Genomic DNA, 8,611 nt, shown 5'->3' on the forward strand with positions numbered 1-8,611 from the left:
TTTTTTTTTTTGTACTGTTCACTAGGCCTACAGGAGTTGCAGTATAAATACTGATTACAGTAGACTATAGAACAGAAAAAGTTTTAAAGCATTGCAGTGAACAAAATATCCATGAAACACAAGAGCATTCTGAACAAAAAACAACAGCAAAAAGCCCAGGTAAAAAGGGGAGGAAAAAAAACACAAAATGACTGTGTCATCAACATTGCATCTGATATTTACATGTATTCTCACCATTTCTTAGTGAAAGGCCTACTGTAGGTTGATTACATGGGCAATGATAGTGGCACAAATTTCAACACTGACTACTGTTCTTGCAGCCCTTGAAATGCCACCACCACACATTCTTACACCTCTACCTTGCCCTCTCCTTGGGCCTACTCTTCTCCCTGGCCCTGCTCCTCTCTCTGCTCCTGCACCTCTCACTGCTCCTTTCACTGGCCTGCCCTTCTTCCTGGGCCCCTTGCTCGTACTCTTCCTCGTACAGACATCACAGTGTTTGTCTTTTTCTGTTTTTGTTTCCAAAAACATCACTCCTCAAAGTCCTCCTTTTACTGTGTCAATGTCATATGAAAAAAATAACCCCTGCCACTGAGTCTAAGCCAAACTGGAAATGGCTGTGGTTGGCCCAATTTACCCAACATCATGTGTGTCATTTATTCAATTGTTTGTTTACAGTATTATCAGCTGAGATACTGTATATTGCTTTTGAACTGATATCATTGCAGAGGCAGAGGTTTTTATACTGTATCTAAGGTTTGGAATATTGTGTTTGCTATTGTGGGATGTTGTGTGTTAACATTCGTAAATAATAGAAAAACGATCCATCATTTTGTTAAGAGGTATAGCTTGTTTGTTAAGAAAATGTAAGCATTGTGGAAATGTATTCACTGACTGCATACTGTGTGAAAACTACATGAAATGTGTGAATGGTATGGCCACAAAAGACCGATGTTGTGCTAACTGTGTTTAGAGTTTTGAAAATGTGTCAAATGAATGGACAAACGCTTGTTAGCGATTGAAAAAAACTGTAATTGTGTGTATTGTGTGTGTATGTGTGTGTGTGAGTGTGTGTGTGTGTGTGTGTGTGTGTGCAGAATGGTTCATGACGTTATGATGTTACCATGCAAGCAGAATGGTTCATGACGTTACCAGGCAAGCAGAATGGTTCATGACATTACCACAGAAACAGAATGGTTCATGACGTTACCACCTAGATCTAATAGTGCCTGTTGAGGTCTCCATGACGATGGCAACCTTGAAAGGGGCAAGAAGGAGGCTGTCATTCCCAGCCACATTCCCCCTATGGACAATTGCACTCATTCATGCACTTATTCTTACTGCCCTCTACCTTTTCACTATTTTTGTTTATTTTTGTGTTTTCTTTTACATTTTCCAAGAATTGTTAGAATTGCTTTAAAAAGTTTCAAATGTTTACCATGTTGTAAGTCGCTATGGTTAAAAAGCGTCAGCCAAATGTAATGTGATGTAATGTATATTCATATAATGTAATGAATTGCAGTCTAGGGTTTTGGGGTGGCACCTGGGCTGGCCAGTCGAATCACAAGGGTGGCCTGTGCTAATAACAGCAGATCAGTGTGGAATCACACCGGGGAGAATTTTGGCTGATAACATTAGGCAAACTCTAAATGTAATTGATCATGCACAAATACAAAGGATAGACCTCCTTTCACTGACTCTGGATGCAGAAAAAGCATTTGATCTGGTGAATTGGTCCTTTCTGTTTGAGCCAATCAGGAGCTTTGGCCAAAGTGAGAAGTTCTGTCAATGGATACAAGCCCTTTATAGTAAACCTGTTTCTACGGTAAAAGCTAATGACATATTACCAAGGAGATTAGTATTCAAAGAGGCACCAGACAAGGTGATCCTCTTTCTCCACTTCTGTTTGCTATTTACATCAAGGTTTTAGCTATAGCGATACGGCAAAACTCAGATATTAAAGGGGTACAGATTGGGGAAAAGATACATGAATTGGCACCGGTGGGTTTCCCAGATTAGTTAAGAAGCTCTTAAGTGCTAAGAACTTCTTAGAAACATTCTTAGAACGTTCTTAGAGCACTCTTAAGAAGTTCTTAGCACTTAAAAACTTCTTAACTAATCTGCAACCCGGCCATTATATGCAGATGACATAATTATCTATTTAACTTCACCCGGAAAATCAATTTAACACTTGATAAATACAATTAAGGACTATAGTTTAGTATCAGGATATAAATTAAATGAAAATAAATGTGAATCACTGACCATTGGTGCACAAACACAGTCTCAAGGAATGCTATAATTGTAAGTGGTAGAGGTGATAAAATATCTTGGTATACTGTACATATGTGACCATTCAAAGCGAAATCAGTCGTTTTGCGCACATCGTTATTTCGAGAAAATCAACAATAACAAACTTCCGGGTTAAAATTTTGAATTTCACGTTTTCGCATAATTCGGCTGTATACGGTCTACAGTTTCATATCGTGAACGCATTTCACTGAAAAACCTACGTTTTGACTGTTAAACCCGGCGAAGATTCAACACATTTGCTGTCATTCCCATTGTGCACGCGCTGCTTAAACAGGTGATTTCTCCTCTTCTGGCATATCGTGACAGCAGAACCATGTCAACTTTGGATGCGGTTATCTTAGCGATAGTTTGTGTAATACCCTCGATATACATATCGTTGGAAAGCTTAGTTCATGGCCGTTCACATGAGCGCAATAACTTAATTTACTAAATTTTACCGAAACGACTGGTTCCGCTTTACAGGGTCACATATTAGTAAAAAATGAGAAGACATGTATGAAAATAATTACTGTAAGTTGGAAAAGAAAATAAGACAGGTGAACAGTAGTGCCTAATGGAATACAGCTGAGTGGGAAATGACGGTCCTCCCACAACTCCAATATTGACAGTAATGAAATGGAGAAGGTCTGACCTCAAGAAAAAAGACATTTAGAAAAAGAGTTAACCAATGGCCTAATTGGGACTTTAATTAAGGGCAGAAGCACAAAAACAACATCTTCAAACTTTTTGCATTGGAAATACAGTGAAGAAGCTAATGTGTAAAAGACTGAAAGTGCACAGGGAAAGTCCTCCTTAGAGAAAGGAGGAGAAATTACTCAGACTTCCAACCACACAAAACAGATACGATTTTAGAATGTTGGGGATGATTGGAAAGTAAGAGGTTAACATAATACTTTCAACTATTCAACAATAATTCCATTGAATCCTAAGAAACACTAGTGTCTAGATATGGGTTAGAACAAAAACATTTAATATAAATACTTACAAGTAAGGAGTTATATTAAACAGAATAAAGAAGGGAAGTTACAATGATAAAATTCATAGCAGAAAATAGAGATAAAATCACCCCAAAATTAGCAAATCTATTCAATCTTGCAAAATGCAACATACATGGAAACTAAGATGAAGACTCAATTGGGGAAAGAGTTAGGTATAGATATTTCAGATGTAGTCCGTAGAGAATCTTTGAAAGAAAATGTTAAAATATTGCAATGTAAACATTGGAAAGAATTGCTTGGAAAATAAGCCAAAGATATGTATTCCTCCAGATAGATGTAAACTCAATACAGCAACAGAGGGAACAAGTTGATGGAGAGGATGCACTGAGAAAAAAGCAAATCAAACATATTTTTAAACTGATCTGTAATTTAGGGGTTTTGCCAAAAGGTTATGAGCGATATTATATATATTTGATATTAAAGCTACACTCACACCTAGAAATCTGTTGGGTATCAATACAAACCTTAAGATTAATACTAGAGACAAAAATATCTTTAAAGTAATGAGCTTAACTGTGCACTAAAACAAGTGACTAGAAACTGGAAGCAAGATAAATCTCCAGATCAACAAGCACGGCACAAGACACAAACACTGGACATGGAAAACTCACTTAATGGTCATAAATCAATTAGAAAAATGGAATAAGTTATATCCGGAGGATATACTTAGAAGAATAACTACAATTTTGAATAAGTGAATATTGTAGGTGGATATACATAAAACACACTCACACACAGACACACAGACACACACACTAACATGCACACACTACCACGCACACACACACACACTAGTGCTGTGCGATACTACGGTATCGTTGTACGACAGAAAAATGTCTATCGTACGATACAGTCCTCTACCGTTTATATCGTAATCTTAACGTGTGTGGCTGTGACTGCTCAGACAATTCAACTGCAGGTGCGTTGCCGCTTCTCGTAGCGGGCAACGTAAACTTAATTTACTGACTCGGGATGGGTGGCCAGGCAAATGAACGCAGGCAGCTAGTAAACAGATTAAACTTTTTTGACGTTGGCATAAAGACTAGTGTTGCACGGTGCACCGATACAACAAAAGTATTGTAATACCCTAAAATGAAAAATGTCACAACACCTAATGCTAGCCTACTTTATAATACGTTTAAGAATGACTGTGTTCTTCTGAAGAAGTGGTGCGCGCAAGGCAGGTCTCCCCTAAAAGCTAGCCTGTGGCTGTGCGTCTTTCCCCCCCTCACACACATGCGCAGCAGTGCTATTAACAGCGAGACATTGCTGCTAGTTTAAGTGATGCTATTGTAACACACAAGTATAGGCTAATATCAAGTTGATTTGCTCACTTGCATCTCTCAAATGTGTGTTGCTAACCAATCTAGACTAATGGCATTTAGATCATTTAGGCTTACTACTGGGTTTAACGTCATTATTTTCTCTCACGTATTTCTTAAAGGGATAGTTCGGGTTTTAAGACACGAAGTTATATGGGTTCCCTGTCAGCAACGTTGTGCATCAGCACTGACTTAGCCTACCCCGCAACAGCGTCCTGTGAGCCGAGATCCAGCCGGTTTTTGATGCTGAAGAAAGTAGTCCGGCAAGTTTCTGGGGTCACGAAAGTAAAGTGTTTTTCTTCTCAAAACCATATGCGTTCAAAAGAGTGATATATTTGCACCACAAAAACGTTGTCCAGGAAAAATTCAAACCTCGTTATCACTTACTTATTTTTCGCGATTCCTATCACTGCGCGCTACTGACAGCTGGACAACGTTTTTGTGGTGCAAATATATCACTCTGTTGAACGCATATGGTTTTGAGAAGAAAAACACTTTACTTTCGTGACCCCAGAAACTTGCCGGACTACTTTCTTCAGCATCAAAAACGATCAAAAACCGGCTGGATCTCGGCTCACAGGACGCTGTCGGGGGGTAAGTCAGTGCTGATGCACAACGTTGCTGACAGGGAACCCATATAACTTCGTGTCTTAAAACCCAAACTATCCCTTTAAAGCGACAGGCACTTAATTACACCTACTGTACACAACCACAACTGTTAAACTGTAAAAAAAAAAAAAACGTTTAGAAATAAGAAAAATTTGCATTCATGTGTGGGTGTAAATATATGATTTTAAGTAGAAATTCTATATCGGGATATATATCGTTATCATGGTATAGAATTGCCTATATCGGGATATAACTTTTTGTCCATATCGCACAGCACTAACACACACACACACACACACGGACACACGGAGTGGAGCTGTCCCTATTCTTTTTGTTTTTGTTACTGTGTGTGCTGATGCTGTCTTAATTCTGTCTGTTTTCTCTCTTTGTTTTGGTCTCTCCCTGCTGGTTTGTGCCCCATTCCCCCTTTGTCTTTCTAGTGAATGTTAAAAACAAAACAAAAATGGAGTATGATAAATAACATAGCCTACTGCTTTTTGCACTTTACACAAAAAAAGCACTACAATAAATTTTTTTTTAAAAAAGAGTGGCCTGTGGGCCCCTCTGACTCCAACCCTCTGGCTCCGCCAGCACATCTGTGCGTAGGGCACCAAGGCTGCGTTCAGACTGCCAGACAAAATCCGATTTTTAGCCCATTCTGATTTGAATCGGATGTTACTTTTGAAGTCTGAACAGTGACAGATCACATTAAATCCGATTTTTGCAAAACAGATCCAAACCACATCCAGGAGGTAGTTTCTAGTGATGCGCGGTTCAGCCCATTACCCGCGGATATCCGCGGGTTTACCCGCGGGTCGGGCGGATTTGGGTAGGCCTAATAGTTTTTTCTAAATATTGCGGGTGGGTCGGGTCAAAAAAGTAAAAATGCACATTTCTCACTTGTTAACTTCCGACATATTAGGTGGCGATGCGCCTGCAATACAGGAGGTGTGGTCGAGCGCAAAACATAATTTCTCCTAAATTCAGCACCCAATTGCGCCATGCGTGACTGACTGAAAAAGTCAATCGCGCATTCGCTACTTTATGGACATGGAGCCTAATGATCTGGGATATCGAAGGTTGTGCACAATGCGAGAACACCTCGCTTCTGTCATAGGCTACACGAATAAACAGCTGGGCTTGTTAAATGCTTGGCAGTGTTAAACGCAAAAGTAGGCTAGCCTATGAAGTTGCAAGGGGAAATATGAATGGCAACTTGTTATGAAGATGAGATTTAACACTAGCTATGTCTAGGCTGCAGATTATGAATGGTGTGGAGGAGCGCAGATTGTCAAAATGACCGATCATTGTAACCCGCTGTTGTCCTGGGCTAATTAGGCTAGGAAAGACGTTAAATGCGTTTTTTCCTTTCCGCGGGTCGGGTCGGATTTGGGTCACAATTCGAACATATTTTTGCGGATTGGGCGGGGCGGTTTGGATCTCCTGAAAAGTCGGGTTGGGGCGGGTTTTAAAAAAAGCCCACCCGCGCATCACTAGTAGTTTCATATCGCATTTGTATCGGATATGGACAGATGTGTCTCAGTCTGAATAGCTCCCAACACTCAGATCGGTTTTGACTGTCCGTGACATGACTTTACGTGCTTTACGCGTGTGACCGCCCACCTATTTCGAGTTGTGGAGCAACGTTAGGCCTACGGTTATGTCTTTTGATCATGTTATATTAAAATTTGACTTAACAATACTCAATGCTAAATAGTGCATACAGTCTCTGCTCTGTTTCTATGGAAGTTGCAAGAATCCACGTTGTTCTATTAATTGCCGTTAAATAATTAAATAGCCTTCCAACAGTTGAAGCGGAGCTTGCCACCGATTAATTTCATTTTCTGTCGCGCAAATGCGCACACGCATGCATGCATTCAATGAACACTCACCTAGTTGTATTGTTCTATGTTTAATCACATCAATTTAGCAAGTATTTCATCCTGATGGCAGAAATGTTTGTTTCGTTTCTAATGTGACCCAGTCTGAATAGAGCCATACAGTCAGCCCTAAAATCGGATATGAGAAGGAATCAGATTTGAATCAGATTTGAATCAAATTCGTCTGCAGTCTCAACACATCCCAAGGGGCGTCCATAGACCTAAAAGAAATGGACAAACAGACTCTGTTGTTCTCAATGTGAGGGGACTGAAAAAAAGTCAGTTTACTTCCCATCGTTCCCGCGCAGACTTTGTGACGTTAGCCATCCTGTAACTTGCTGTAACTGATCTGATAGATGGGTCACAGTTTTTTATTAGGTTTACTTGCCTCTAGGTAATGTTTTACCTTATCATACAGTAGGCTACTATTAGGCGACATAGCTTTTTCACTTATCTTGCTAATGACTTTTCGTCATGGTTTTCGTGCAGGCTGGACTGAGCTTCTTATCCAAACATTACGGGAAATCTCCCTACTGTGCGACGTCGAACGTTAGCTTCCCTCCAACCGATATGCTAACTATACTTCTTTACGGGAAACCAACGTTATAAAGAAGACATGAATTAGTTGTGCCTTTTATACCTATAGAATATACAGAAGCTACAACGGCGACACAGGGCACATGTTACATGAAGTTAAGGGATCTCAAAAAAATCTGCAATCTATGGCCGTCCTGGGGGTTAGCAGAGCATTGATAACCAGCTCCATCTGTGTTTCTACTTCCAGGAATGTTCCTGCCCGATGGCACCAACATTTAGCGATTAAATCTCATTTGAACGACATGTTACTCCATTTCATTGGGAACGCATCTTGAGCGCGCATGAGAGAGAGAATGGCAGCCAGCTGCCTTGTTATTGCTAGAGGGATGCATCTACTCCATTGAGGTCCAGTGGCTTTCATGTTCTCTGAAATCGTATTATTATTATAGTGCATGGAAATGTAGAATGTAGTTTTTGCCCATCCTGTGCATGCTCTCTCTCTCTCTCTCTCCCTCTCTCACACACACACACACACACACACACACACTCTCACACACACACACACACACACACACACACACACACACACACACACACAAACACACACATACACACACACACACACACAGAGCAAGGCAGAGAAGGAGCCAGAAGTCTCAGGGTGTGTGGCCAACGAAGGGAGAGGGGATATGAAACTACTGATGTAACAGATTAGTGCCGTGGTTTCACTTCTGTCTAACACCCCCCCCCCCCCCCCCCCACCAGCACACACACAAACAAATAGATTCAGCCGACTCAGCACAGAATGCGTTGGCCTCATGTGAGTCCTTCTCCCACATCCTAAAAGGAGAGAGAGATAGTGTGTGAGTGTGTGTGTGTGTGTGTGTGTGTGTGTGCATGTCATGCCTGCACTGCCTTAAATTCGCTATCAAAGCTTGGCTGCAAGCTCTGT

Source organism: Sardina pilchardus, chromosome 11, assembly GCF_963854185.1.
Source record: "Sardina pilchardus chromosome 11, fSarPil1.1, whole genome shotgun sequence".
Lineage (NCBI taxonomy): Eukaryota > Metazoa > Chordata > Actinopteri > Clupeiformes > Clupeidae > Sardina > Sardina pilchardus.